The following is a 15,493-nucleotide window of genomic DNA, read 5'->3' on the forward strand; positions in this document are numbered from 1 at the left end:
CAAAACCCACCTCAATCCATTCCTTTTGCAAAGCTTTCCCTGCCCTTTTATTGCTTTGCACATCCTTCTACTATTGGATTCATTATACTATATTTTTGCATTTAAATGTCTGTCCACCTCACCAGCCTATGAGCTCTTTGTATCTCTAATGCCTGGCATGTTGCCTGACTCATACCAGGTACTCAACTAATGTTTACTGACTTTAACTTATCAGGATTTCAGGGTGGTATCAGGGAAATGTACTGACACTGACTCCCAGAATTGGGTTTATTGGCAATCTACCTCTGGACCTTGAAATCTAAGAAAGTGACACAGGTTATACCTTCTCAAAGGCATTAAAAGGGGGAACTTGGGCCAGGAGTGGTGGCTAATGCCTGCAATCCAGCACTTTCAGAGGCCAAGGCGGGCAGAGCACTTGAGGTTAGGAGTATTACACCAGCCTGGCCAACATGGTGAAACCCTGTCTCTACTACAAGCCTCTTCAGGCATAACCCTGACCCATCCTTCCTTAGTGGGTGGGGCTTCCCTGCAGGATCTCCAATGATTCCAGCCAGAGGCTCAGGGACAGAATTCAGGTCTCCCTGGGCCTGAGCCTCTAGGGGGAAGGGTGGCCACAGTCTCTGCAGACCAGCAGACTTAACCACTCCTCCTGGTAGTTCTGAGGAATCTGGGCAGACCAGATAAGTGGGTTTCCCTCCAGTGAAACATACCCTCTCCACCAAGGGACAAAGTGCTTCATTAAACGAGTCCTGCTCCCCATGCCACCCAACTGGGTGAGACCCTCCAACATGGGTTGTCAGACACCATATACAGGAGCAATCCTAGTAGCATCAGGTTGGTGTCCTTCAAGGTCAGAGGTCCCAGAAGAAGGATCAGGTACTCATCTTTGCTGCTCTCCAGCCTCCTTGAATGACATCTCCAGGCACAGAGCAAATCAGATTAATAGGGCCTGAAGTGAACCCTAGCACACAGCAGCAGCCCTACAGAAGAGGGACAGGACTATTGAAAGAAAAACAAGCAGAAGGTAACAACAATAGCATCATCAACAACAACAAAAACAACAAAAAGACCCCCACAAAAACCCCATTCAAGGGTCAGCAGCCTCAAAGACTGAAACTATACAAACTCACAAAGATGAGAAATAATCAACAAAAAAAATGCTGAAAACCCAAAAGACCAGAGTGTCTCTTCTCCTCCAAATGATTGCAATGTCTCTCCATTAAGGGCACAGAACTGGACAGAGGATCAGATGGGCGAATTGACAGAAGTAAGCATCAGAAGATGAATAGTAAAAACTATGATGAGCTAAAGAAGCATGTTCTAACCCAATGCAAAGAAGCTAAGAACCTTGATAAAAGTTTAGAGGAATTGCTAACTAGAATAATGAGTTTAGAGAGGAATGTAAATGACCTGATGGAGCTGAAAAACATAGCACAAGAACTTCGTGAAGCATACACAAGTATCAACAGCTGAATTGACCAAGTAGAAGAAAGGATATGAGAGTTTGAAGACCACCTTACTGAAATAAGACATGCAGACAAGAATAGAGAAGAAAGAATGAAAAGGAATGAGCAAAGCCTTTAAGAAATATGGGACTTTATAAAAAGACTGAACCTGTGATTGACTGGAGTACCAGAGGAGATGGGGAGAATGGAAGCAAGCTGGAAAACACACTTCAGGATATTATCCAGGAGAATTTCTCCAACTTAGCAAGACAGGCCAACATGCAAATTCAGGAAATACAGAGAACACCATTAAGATACTCCATGAGAAGATCAACCCCAAGACACATAATCGTCAGATTCTCCAAGGTTGAAATGAAGGAAAAAATGTTAAGGGCAGCCAGAGAGAAAGAACAGGTCACCTAGAAAGGGAAGCCCATCAGACTAACAGTAGACCTCTCAGCAAAAACTCTATAAGCCAGAAGAGAGTGTGGGCCAATATTCAACATTCTTAAAATAATTTTCAACCCAGAATTTCATATCCAGCCAAACTAAGCTTCATAAGCAAAGGAGAAATAAAATCCTTTACAGACAAGCAAATGCTGAGGGATTTCATTACCACCAGGCCTGCCCTGCAAGAGCTCTTGAAAGAAGCACTAAATATGGAAAGGAAAAACTGGTACCAACCACTGCAAAAACACAACAAAATATAAAGACCAATGACACTACGAAGAAACTCCATCAACTAGTGTGCAAAATAACCAAATGGCATCATGATGACAGGATCAAATTCACACATAACAATACTAACCATAAATGTAAATGGACTAAATGCCCCAATTACAAGACACAGACTGGCAAACTGGATAAGGAGTCAAGACCCATCGATGTGCTGTATTCAGGAGACCCAACTTACATGCAAAGACACACACAGGCTCCACATAAAAGGTTGGAGGAAAATTTACCAAGTAAATGGAAAGCAAAAAAAAAAGCAGGGGTGGCCAGGCGTGGTGGCTCACACCTGTAATTCCAGCACCTTGGGAGGCTGAGGGGGGCGGATCACCAGAGGTCAGGAGTTCGGCTCGTGACCAGGCTGGCCAACATGGTGAAACACCGTCTCTACAAAAAATACAAAAATTAGCTGGGCATGGTGGTGGGTGCCTGTAATCCCAGCTACTAGGGAAGCTGAGGCAGGAGAATCTCTTGAACCGGGAGGCAGAGGTTGCAGTGAGCTAAGTTCATGCCACTGCACTCCAGCCTGGATGATAGAGCAAGACTCCGTCTCAGAAAAAAAAAAAAAAAAAAAGCAGGGGTTGCAATCCTAGGCTCTGACAAAACAGACTTTAAACTGACAAAGATCAAAAAGGATAAAGAGGGCATTACATAATGGTAAAAGGAACAATTCAAGAAGAAGAGCTAACTATTATACATATATATGCACCCAATACAGGGGCACCCAATAAAACAAGTTCTTAGAGAACTGCAAAGAGACAGACTCCCACACAATTATAGTGGGAGACTTTAACACCCCAGTCAGTATTAGACAGATCAATGAGACAGAAAATTAACAAGGATATTCAGGACTTGAACTCAGCTCTGGATCAAGTGTACCTGGTAGACGTCTACAGAACTCTCTACCCCAAATCAACAGAATATACATTCTTCTCAGTGCTCACAGCACTTATTCTAAAATCGACCATACAATTGGAAGTAAAATACTCCTCAATAAATGCAAAATAACTGAAATCATAACAGTCTCTCAGACCACAATGCAATCAAATTTGAACTCAAGATTAAGAAACTCACTCAAAAGCACACAATTTCATGGAAATTGAACAACCTCCTCCTGAATGACTCCTGTGTAATAATGAAATTAAGGCAGAAATCAAGAAGTTCTTTGAAACCAGTGAGTACAAAGAGACAACACAGCAGAATCCCTGAGACACAGCTAAAGCAGTGTTAAGAGGAAAATTTATAGCACTAAATGCCTACATCAGAAAGCTAGAAAGATCTCACATTGACACTTTAACATCATAATTAAAAGAGCTAGAGAGGCAAGAGCAAACTAATCCAAAAGCTAGCAGAAGACAAGAAATAACTAAGATCAGAGAAGAATTGAATAAGATAGAGACATGAAAAACCCTCCAAAAATTATATGAATCCAGGAGCAGGTTTTTTTTAAAAAAATTAACAAAACAGATAGACTGCTAGATAAACTAATAAAGAAGAAGAGAGAGAAGAATCAAATAGGCACAATAGAAGATGATAAAGAGGATATCACCACTGACTCCACAGAAATACAAACTACCATCAGAGAATACTATAAACATCTCTATGCAAATAAACTAGAAAATCTAGAAGAAATAGATAAATTCCTGGACGCATACACCCTACCAAGACTAAATCAAGAAGAAGCTGAATCCCTGAATAGACCGCAAGCTCTGAATTTGAGGCAGTAATTAATAGCCTATCAACCAAAAAAAAAAAAAAAAAAAAAAAAAAAAAAAGCCCAGGACCAGATGGATTCATAGCTGAATTCTACCAGAAATACAAAGAGGAGCTGGTACCATTCCTTCTGAAACTATTCCAAACAATTAAAAAGGAGGGACTCCTCTCTAACTCATTTTATGAAGCCAGCATCATCCTGATACCAAAACCAGGAAGAGACACAACAAAAAAAGAAAACTTCAGGCCAATATCCCTGATGAACATAGATGCAAAAATTCTCAATAAAATACTGGCAAACCAAATCCACTAGCACATCAAAAAACTTATCCACCATGATCTAGTTGGCTTCATCCTTGGGATGCAAGGCTGGTTCAACATATGCAAATCAATAAATGTAATCCATCACATAAACGGAACCAAAGACAAAACCACATGATTATCTGATACAGAAAAGGCCTTTGATAAAATTCAACATCCCTTCATGTTAAAAACTCTCAATAAACTAGGTATTTATGGAACATATCTCAAAATAATAAGAGCTATTTATGACAAACCCATAGCCACCATCATATTGAATGGGGAAAAGCTGGAAGCATTCCCTTTGAAAACTGGTACAAGAGAAGGTTGCTCTCCTCTCACCACTCCTATTCAACATAGTATTAGAATTTCTGGCCAGGAAATCAGGCAAGAGAAAGAAATAAAGGGTATTCAAATAGGAAGAGAGGAAGTCAAATTGTCTCTGTTTGCAGATGACATGATTTTATATTTAGAAAACCCCATCATCTCAGCCCCCAAACTTCTTTAACTGATAAGCAACTTCAAAAGTCTCAGGATACAAAGTCAATGTGCAAAAATCACAAGCATTCCTTTACACCAACAATAGACAAGCACAGAGCCAAATCATTAACAAAGTCCCATTCATAATTGCTACAAAGAGAATAAAATACCTAGGAATACAGCTAACAAAAGATGTGAAGGACTTCTTCAAGGAGAACTACAAACCACTGCTCAAGGAAATAAGAGAGGGCACAAAAAAAATGGAAAAATATTCCATCCTCATGGATAGGAAGAATCAATATTGTGAAAATGGCCACACTGCCCAAAGTAATTTATATATTCAATGCTATTGCCATCAAACTACCACTGACATTCTTCACAGAATTAGAAAAAACAATTTTAAATTTCATATGGAATCAAAGAAGACCCCATATAGCCAAGACAATACTAAGCCAAAAGAACAAAGCTGGAAGCATCACACGACCTGACTTCAAACTATACTACAAGGCTACAGTAACCAAAACAGCATGGTACTGGTACCAAAACAGACATGTAGACCAATGGAGCAGAACAGAGACCTCAGAAATAACACCACACATCTACAATCATCTGATCTTCGACAAATGTGATGAAAACAAGGAATGGGGAAAGGATCTCCTATTCAGTAAATGGTGCTGGAAAAACTGGCTAGCCATATGCAGAAAACTGAAACTGACCCCTTCCTTACACCTTATACAAAAATTAACTCAAGATGGATTAAAGACTTAAATGTAAATCCAAAAACCATAAAGACCCTAGAAGAACACCTAGGCTATTTAATACCATTCAGGACAGAGGCATGGGCAATGACTTCATGACAAAAACACCAAAAGCAATTGCAACAAAAGCCAAAATTGACAACTGGGATGTAATTAAACTAAAGAGCTTCTCCACAGCAAAAGAAACTGTCATCAGAGTGAACAGGCAACCTACAGAATGAGAGAAAATTTTTGCAATTTATCCATCTGACAAAGGGCTAATATCCAGAATCTACAAGGAATTTAAACATACTTACAAGAAAAAAACACAACCCCATCAAAAAGTGGGCAAAAGATATCAAGACACTTCTCAAAAGAAGACATTTATGCAGCCAACAAACATATGAAAAAAAAAAACAACTCAACATAACTGATCATCAGAGAAATGCAAATCAAAACCACAATGAGATACTATTTGACACCAGTCAGAATGGCAATTATTAAAAAGTCAGGAAACAATAGATGCTGGCGAGGCTGTGGAGAAATAAGAATACTTTTACATTGTTGGTGGGAATGTAAATTAGTTCAACCATTGTGGAAGACAGTATGGCGATTCCTCAAGGATCTAGAACCAGAAATACCATTTGACCCAGCAATCCCATTACTGGGTATATACCCAAAAGATGATAAATCATTCTACTATAAAAATACTTGCACATGTATGTTTATTGCAGCACTATTTACAATAGCAAAGACATGGAACCAACCCAAATGTCCATCAATGATAGACTGGATAGAGAAAATGTGGTACATATACACCATGGAATACTATGCAGCCATAAAAAGGAATGAGATCATGTCCTTTGAAGGGACATGGATGAAGCTGGAAGCCATCATTATCAGCAAACTAATGCAGGAACAGAAAACCAAACACCACATGTTCTTACTCATAAATGGGAGTTGAACATTGAGAACATATGGACACAGGGAACAACACACACCAGGGCCTGTTGCGGGGTGGGGGTTAAGGGGAGTGAACATAGAGGATGGGTCAATAGGTACAGCAAACCACCATGACACACATATACCTATGTAAACCTGCATGTTCTGTATATGTATCCCGTTTTTTCTTTTTTTAGAAGAAATAAATTTTAAAAGAGGGGGTGCTGGAGGACTTGGCAGGAATGTAAAATATCATGCAGCCACGGTGGAGGAAAGTTTGATGGCTCCTCAAAAAGTTAAATAGAATTACCACATGACCCAATAATTCTATTCCTGGATATATACACAATAGAATTGAAAGCAAGTGCTCAAACAGGTACTTGTACACCAATGTTCACAGCAGCATTATTCACATTCACCAAAAGATTGAAACAATTCAAATGTCCATCAATAGAAGACTGAATAAACAAAATGTGGTATATCCATATAATAGAATATTATTCAGCTTTAGAAAGGTCTAAGATTCTAACACATACTACAACATGGATGAACCCTGAACAGAAGAACAGGAGATACACACACATACACACACACACACACACTCGACATTTATTGGAGGAAGTGGCACATGTGATTATGGAGGTTAAATCCCATGATCTGCCATCTGCAAGCTGGAGACTGAATAAAGCCAGTGGTGTAATTCAGCTTGAGTCCAAATGCCTGAGAACCGGGGAGCTGACCAGGGGAGCAATCCCAGCGCAGAAGACGTTAGATTTCCCAGCTCAAGCAGTGAGGTAGGAATAAAAGGGTGAATTCTCCCTTCTTCCACCTTTTGTTCTATTCAGGCCCTCAGTGGATTGGGTGATACCCACTCACATTAAGGAAGGCAAACTACTCTGCTGAGTCCAACAATAGACTCAATTCAAATGCTAACCTCAGCCAGAAATACCTTTGCCACACATCCGGAAACAATGTTTAATCTGGGTAACCTGTGGCCTGCTCAAATTGACACATAAAATAAACCATCACAGGAATCAAGAGAAAAAGAAATATCCTCTTGTTGCTTTCTCTAAAACAAATTCAGAATCAGAGAAGGAACATTCCCTTGTGGCATCTGGATTAGCTCTTAGTATTTCCAAGTAGTACAATAATGATTGAATCTGTTTTGTGATTAGATCAGCCACTCTGCATTTAGAGGCTGGTAAAGGTTACAGTACAACCAGAAATTTTAGCCAACTGAGCTAAACATACATCAGTGATGGCTTATGCCTGCATTTCCTGCACAAGCTAGAAAGAAAGGGCCTAAGCCTTCTTTGTTACAGTAACTTGAAGACCCAGGTCTGGGAACTGCCTCATCTGACTTGCCTCTCCAGAATTTCACCAGATAATGCAAACTGATGGAGGGAGTCAGAAAACAGACTGAATCTGTCTTCATTTGGCATGTGTTAGACAGAGACAGCATATGGTTGCATTATAAACTCTTGAGACAGACTTGCTTCTGGAAACCTTTCGTTACCCTATTGCTGTTGCCATGGCAACTGCTAGGACTTTGATTCTGTCTTGGTCCTTCCTTCAGCACTTGACCACTGGGGTGTGACTTCTGTTGAGCACTCTAGGAAAGCTCAGTTGCTACTACAAAGACTGCATTGCAGTTTATGGGTGTCATAGGGGAATTGTATCCTCTTTCTGCTGCTCAGGGGAAAGTTACTATTTTGGAGAGAGTCTGAACCCTCTCTCTGCAGGTGCTGCTCAGAGGATCTGGGTTGTTCCCTTCAGTCTAGGTGATTATGTAACCTGGAGGTGTGACGGGAACTGTTCCTCTTCCACTGTGTGACTCCTACAGTGGAAAAATAATTACAGTCATTGCGGTGAGTAAGTAGGGGGCAAAGCAAAGAACTGAATGATGTGCAACTACTTGCTGCTCTGATGTCATGTGACAGTCTTGTTTTCAGAGAGAGGCTCTCAAGCAGTGGTGTCTTACAATGAATGCTTCAGGATAGAAGCAACCGCCAACACTGAAGAGTATCAGGCAACAATATAGAAAATTTTGCTTTCAATTTCCAATTGCATTAACCTAATTGTCTAGGTTAGTGGATTAAATAGACAAGCTAACAAATCTATTTAAAAATGTTTTTAGGCTTTGTTTTAATACAAGACATTTTTAGATCGCGTTACGATTCTGACAATTTTCCATGCTGGAGAACTACTGTTCACTAGCCCTTCTTTATAAACAGAGATAATTTTGTGAGAAATTAGAAGTAAATCCTTATATTTAAAATGACTCTTTTCCTCATATTTTAATTATTTATGTAATGAAAATTCATAGAACTACATAAAAGGTACTGGGTCTGCGGCTGGTCAGATCTCAATGTAGTAAGAACAAATTAGTTTTCTACATAATAAAGGCTTAGGAATTTGTAATTCTTGGCCATTATCACTCTGCTGGCCTTCATATTTTTGCATTGCTTATCACAGTATATTAACAAATATTCATTAAGTCCCTGTGAGCAAAATCCAGTAAAAGATTGATATCATCACTGTCTTACCCATTTTGTCAGAGGAGAGAAATGAAGATGAATTGAGTTTATTCTTTCCTTCCTAGAGGAATTTGGCTAGAATAATAATTCACTTGGCTAAAACTGGCTGGAAAACATGGGAGGGAGAAGAAAAAGAGGCTGGAAGAGAAGAATAAAGCATATATATTTTTAAATTTTAGTTATATTCCAATATGCTAGAGCTTTGAAGGCAAGGCTCTTGGCTTCATCTTGACTTTAGATCACGTTCTTCCTCTGGTGACTATGTAAATGAATTCATAATATTTAACACATCTCAACGCATGTGCCCCTTCTGTTTTCTTTGCACCACATTGTAGATCTGCTTGTTTGTGTTCTCTCAGCCAATCTGGGGCATTTGCCTCAAATGACATAACACCAATGAGTCCTTTGATCAGAATGGAAGAGGAGGGAGCCCAGAGGCACAGACATCCTGGCCTCAGGGAATGCTCAGCAAGGACTTCCCAGAGTCCGTGTTCCCAGCCCAGAGGTCACTTCACCTACTCCATAATGGACCTTCCATCATGTGGTCCCTGGGAACGAAGGCAATGCCCTTTAAAGCAGCTGCTATCATTTACCAATTCATCAAACCCTCTAAAGTCACCATGGTTTTCCCTGGTTGGCCTTCTTTGAATTCAAGTTTTTGTTGCTGCCGTTGTTCAGTAAGCCTTTATTAAAGATGTTTTTATTACAGTCTGTATTTGAGTAGAATATCTGTTTTGAAATTGAAGTTTAATTTCACACTTTTCTTAAAACATATATTGACACAGAAAAGATATGTATAGATGCATGCGCATATGTAGCAGGAAGAACATTTGCTATTTTGAGGCTTGACAGAGAAATTAAGGAGGTGCAGGGAAAAGAGAAGGGAGAGAGGTCTCTTTATAAAGAGTGGAGAGAAAGAAATCAGGCCTGTCAAGGATGGCTGGTGACTTCAGAACCAGTCATGTCTGAGATATATATGTCTGAGATATATATATAATCATTCACACAGTTCAAAAATTAAGAATTGAAATCTTCCTCCCACTCTTGTCTCCAATTCATACAGACCACCTCTCCAGTTTTCCCTACTCTATCAACAAATGTTATTTTCTCAAGAAGGTTTCCAGAGTTTCTCTGTGCATATGCAAATATGAATAAATTTATTTATGTATTTGTTCATTCAACCAATTACCAATTGTTCCAGGCACAAAACAAAGCTCCCTGATCCCAAAGATTACATTCTAGCTGGAAGAGACAGATGATATACAACAAATATAATAAATTTGAAAATAATATTTTCCATTAGATCAGTGGGTCTCAGGAAGAAAAAAAACAGAAAACGTAAGGAAACAATCAGGATGAGGAGACTGGTTGCTGTTTTCAAGATGGCGGTCAAATGAGGCCTCATTGAGGAGGTAATATGTGAGCAATGACTTCAGCTGGGAAATGACCATGGGGTGGGGAAAGTTTTTTTTTTTTTTTTTTTTTTGGAGATGGTAGTCTCACTCTGTCGCCCAAGCTGGGGTGCAGTGGTGTCATCTTGGCTCACTGCAATCTTCCCCTCCCAGGTTCAAGCAATTCTCGTGCCTTGGCCTGCCCGAGTAGCTGGGACTACAGGTGCTTGCCACCACACCCAGCTAATTTTTTGTAGTTTAGTAGAGACTGGGTTTCATCATGTTGGCCAGGCTGGTGCCGAATTCCTGCTTCAAGTGATCCGCCCACCTCAGCCTCCCAAAGTGCTGGGATTACAGGTGTGAGCCACCATGCCTGGCTGGGGTGGGGAAAGTTTAACCCCACTCATAATAAGGAAAATAGTTTTCACCTGTGTTTCCTATGGGCACAGTGGTATTGATGAAAAAAGCCTAACTCTGTGAAATATTTAAAGAGATTTATTCTGAGCCTAACATGAGTGACAGGGCCTGAGGCACAGTCTCAAGAGGTCCCGAGAGGAGGCTGGGTTACAGCTTGGTTTTATATGTTTTAGGGAGACATAAGATATCAATCAACACATGTGAGGTATATATTGGTTTGGTCTGGAAAGGCAGGACAACTCAAAGTGAGGAGGTGCAGGAGGTAGTGCTTATAGGTCATAGGAGCATTCAAAGATTTTCTGATTGGCAATTGGTTGAAACAGTAAAGTTATTATCTAAAGACCTGGAATCAATAGAAAGGAGTGTCTGGGTTAAGAAAAGGGGTTGTGGAAACCAAGGTTTTTATTATGTAGATGAAGTCTCATAGGTGGCTGCCCTTAAAAATAATAGATGGCAAATGTGTCCTACTTGGACTTTTAAAAGGTGGTAGACTCTCAGTTAACCTCTTCAGGACTGGGAGGGGCTAGAAGGGGAAAGATCTAGTTAGGTTATTAGAGATTCTTTACAGATACAAATTTTCCCCTACAAAAGATGGCTTTACAGGGCCATTTCAAAATATGCAAAGAAACATATTTTGGGGTAATATATTTTTATTTCCTTCTTTATCTGCCATGTGATACTAGAGGCAGGTTGGAACTTGGTATCTTATTGCTACAAAGAGTCTGCTTTGTCAGTCTGAACCTCTGTTTTTACTGTTAATGCTGGTCAGTTGTGCCTGAATTCCAAAAGGAGACCCCCTTTCCTTCTCATTATGGCATAAACTAGTTTTTCAGGTTTCCTTGGGTCCCTTTGGTCAAGAGGAGGGGGTCCATTCACAGTCAGTTAGTTGTGGGGGTTGGAAATTTATTTTTGGTTTATAGTGGCATTATAAATTACACTGGATGGCCCCCACACAAAACTGGATACACGTATTCCCCTCCATCAGTCCTCCTCAGGAAAACAACCTCTCTTTGTTAGCATCTCATCAGTGTCAACAAGGGGGACTCACATACATTATGTCGTTAAATGTATAACTTTCATCCTCTAGGAAGAAACCAGAAGAAGCTGCTGTAGTTCTACTTTGGTGACATTTGTGAGGCAAAGACAAAGCAGCATCTAGAAGGGGCAGCTTTTTCCTTTGCTTCCAGCAGCAGTGGAGGGTGGGGGAGTCACTCTAATTCCTCTCATTTATTGGGCACTTAATATCTACCAGGCACACTGCTAAGGATATGATCTCATTTGTCTCTTCAACAACCCTGTGTTGTTGTGGGGTAAGAATTTTTATTCTGTTTTGACGGATAATAATTTATTAATGTTATAGGTAAAATGTTAGACTCAGGTTATGGAAACTAGCCAAGGTCACATAGATCCCAAGTATCCAGTTCTGAAGCCTGTGGTTCTGGAGTGGGATGGACTCATTGCAGTCCTTGCCTTTCAAGGCAAATATCAGGCAGTGGGGTATCATCTGCCTTCTGCTGTTCACGATTGGAGCAGCTTGGTAGTGGCTTTGAGCAGCGCAGGTAAATATGTATGCTATCTCCCGGGAGGTCATGCTATGGTTTCTCACAGAATCCATGACACTTGGCATTCAGCTTGATTTTTTTCCCCTTCTATAATAAAATACCATATCAAGTCCACTCCTGTCAAATGTCCTCACTGGTTTCACATCTTTAAGTCTACCTGTAGATTACTAAGGCAGTTTCAAAATTAATCACGGGATTCTCATATGAAACTCACAGTCATTGTTTGGTCACTTTTTATTACAAAATAGTGCAGTGTCTCTTATCATTTAAAAGTTAATGATAACTCCGTGCAGTTTTAACAATATATGTCACATGGCTTCCAGAACACTTGTTTAGGTTACTAAATTCCTTGGCTTGTTGCTGACAGAGTTTACAGAAAAAGGAATAAGTTTTTAGTTGAGCTGATCTATTTTAGGACAAAAGGGAGTGGATCTTACATACGCTAATGTTTACTTAAAATTATATCTCTAGCCAGGTGTGTGGTGGCATATGCCTGTAATCCCAGCTACTTGGGCAGCTGAGGCGGGAGGACTGCTTGAGTACAGGAGCTCAAGGCTGCAGTGAGCTATGGTCACATCATTGTACTCCAGCCTGGGAGACAGAGTGAAAGACCCTGCCTCAAAAAAAATATCATATATATATATATATATATATATATATATATATATATGATAGTCTCATCTCAATCTGAATTCTAATTATTCACTAAAAGTACAAAGTACATCACTCTTTTGGGATAAAACCCATTCCTATGCCAATGCCAGAGTGAGTGTGACTGGAGCTGGATTGTCAATTCTATAATTAAAACGTCAATTTTTTGTCCTTTAAAAATGTGGTTCTATTTCTATTCTTCTATTATTCTCTTTGATTCTCAGAAAGCAACAACAAAAATAAACTTAAAGTTTGTACCCTTGATGAAGAATTGACCCAAACACTTCTTTCTGTTGTTGAAGATGAAATGTGCCTTTTGTATTTTAGTTATTGAAATGTCAGCCTTGGAAGTATTCCATTTTTTAGAAATTAAAGGTCTCAGAAGTTGCTCAATTAGGATCCTTTTATTTGTGACTGATTTATTAATCAATTACAAATGTGATTTAAAAGACGTATTTTGAGATCTATTAATTTGTTATTTATCAATATAATTCATATTTACTTTTCATTTTGAGATGTTTTAACCATAAGTGATGCTGACATAGGAATGATATAGGGGAGACAGGGGTAGAAAATAAATGTCTGACATTCTGATGTGTTTTTAAAATTAATTGGAAGCAGTATTCAGAAATATTCTCTAATTAGCTGTCAGCTTTCAGCCTGCATTCTGTAGCAATCTTTAATTTGACATCCAAAGATACTTCTTTATAGAAGAAAAACACAAATCATAAGTATAGATCTACCTGGTACATTCTGGAAATTCTTGTAAGCTGCCAAATGGTTCTATTCTGGAACACAAGAAACAAAACAGCATAAATCACTTATGTCATTGCAAAAACAAAAAATGTCTTTGTTTTACTATCATCATCATCATCATCATTGACTCTGAGTTTAGGAAAACTTTGCTTTCCATTGGCTTTAGGTGTATCTTTTGCCACATGTCCATAGTAGATGCTTGATAACCATTTTTTGAATGAATGAATGAATGAGATGTTTATGTTTATGGCTGCAGTGGGCCAGAGTTGGAAGATCTTAAACATTTCTGAGCTGTTACATGAGTCAGCACTGCAATACTTGTGCTAAAGAGAATCTTTCAGAGTTCATCTTTTCCTAAGTTGTCTTCTGCATGAATCGTCCCAAAGTTCTTCCAGACACACTGGGACTCCCAAATGCCTGTGATGTAAGGCCTCTGCAATGTGTGAATGTGTAGGAAGTGTTTTTAAGATTTTCTTTCCCAATCAACTTGCTTTTTGGCAGATGACACAATTAAGGTGCAGTATGTAGGTGGACATTTGCTAAATTATAAAATAAAGGAGGCTAGTGGGTGAGTGCAGAGGCAATGACATTAATAAAGTGGAGAAGATAAGAATCAGATAATTAGAAAAGGTGATTTTTTTTTTCTTTTTTTACAATTTATGAAGAGCCATGAAATGTTATAGTAACAGAAAGAATTAAGCAACCAAAAACATATACCAGCCCTCTGCAGGAAGGGGAGACTACAAAGACAAAGATCATTTTATTTTATTTTATTTTATTTATTTATTTTTTTAGATAGGGTCTTGCTCTGTCACCCAGACTGGGGAGTGCAATGGTGCAATCTTGGCTCACTGCAACCTCCACCTCCCCGGTTCAAGCGATTCTCCTGCCTTGGCCTCCTGAGAAGCTGAGATTACAGGTGCACACCACCATGCCCAGCTAATCTTTTTGTATTTTTAGTAGAGACAGGGTTTCACTATGTTGGCCAGGCTGGTCTCAAACTCCTGACCTCAGGCAATCCGCCCGCCTCGGCCTCCCAAAGTGCTGGGATTATAGGCATGAGCCATCATGCCCGGCCAATAATTTTATTTTTGACCTGAAATTTTTATATGCTTTTCTACCAACTTAATCTCTCATTTTCTGATTTTTAAGCACACACACACACACACACACACACACACACACACCCGTAAATATAAAAGTATAATGTTGTAAAGCAAATGTGATTTATAAAAGAAAATCAGTGCATGAAATACCTTCTGAATACAGAAATACAGTTTAGAAAAGTTCAGTTTGTAGAGGATTTCATATGGTGACATTCAGCAGTTCAGTCCCAAGTCATTTTACCAGGGAGCACAATCACTGTGAATTTAGCAGCAACTACATTGCTGTTTTGACTCTCAGCCTTGAAGACCAGTGCTTGGTTTTGTGCATGCACCAAGAATGAATCCATCTCTTGAAGGCTGACTTACCAGAGACTGATCAGTAAAATCAAACTGCCAGTTTGTTTGTACAGTTTCATGGCACATAAAACTGTTACACTGGCAAGAGTCCTCACATCAACATGACTAGCACATTCTCTCACTGTAGAAGACCAAGAAAAGAAGTTAGGCCAGCCCTAGAAGGCTGTATGATGAACATGGACTCGGGATACAGGAAGTGAGAGCAGTTGAGTGGCTGAAGGTATCAGGCCTGAGGTGGCCAATAGATGCTCCCAGGAGCCAGACAAGTAGGAGAAGTGGGTGAAGGTACCCTCTGAGGGCTTTGGCCAGGCAGAGAGCAGTCTGCAAGGGACAACTCTTATTAATTCTGATTGTTGCTAAAGGGAATAAG

The 15,493-nt window shown here is 39.6% G+C and overlaps 1 protein-coding gene across 10 annotated transcripts in view; it reads right to left on the reverse strand.

Moving 5' to 3' along the window:
• The window catches only part of TRIM9 (tripartite motif containing 9), a 275,613-nt gene that overhangs the window by 165,677 nt on the left and 94,443 nt on the right, over positions 1–15,493 (reverse strand). For 9 of the 10 annotated variants that reach the window (XM_054530099.2, XM_054530098.2, XM_054530097.2 and 6 more), the window contains exon 2: positions 13,648–13,692. The exons of the other annotated variant lie outside the window; for it this stretch is intronic. The gene's annotated coding sequence lies outside the window, so the exon portion shown is untranslated. The remainder of the gene's footprint in view (positions 1–13,647; positions 13,693–15,493) is intronic. 10 annotated transcript variants of the gene reach the window in all.

The sequence above is a fragment of the Pongo abelii genome, chromosome 15, assembly GCF_028885655.2.
Source record: "Pongo abelii isolate AG06213 chromosome 15, NHGRI_mPonAbe1-v2.0_pri, whole genome shotgun sequence".
Taxonomy (NCBI): Eukaryota; Metazoa; Chordata; class Mammalia; order Primates; family Hominidae; genus Pongo; species Pongo abelii.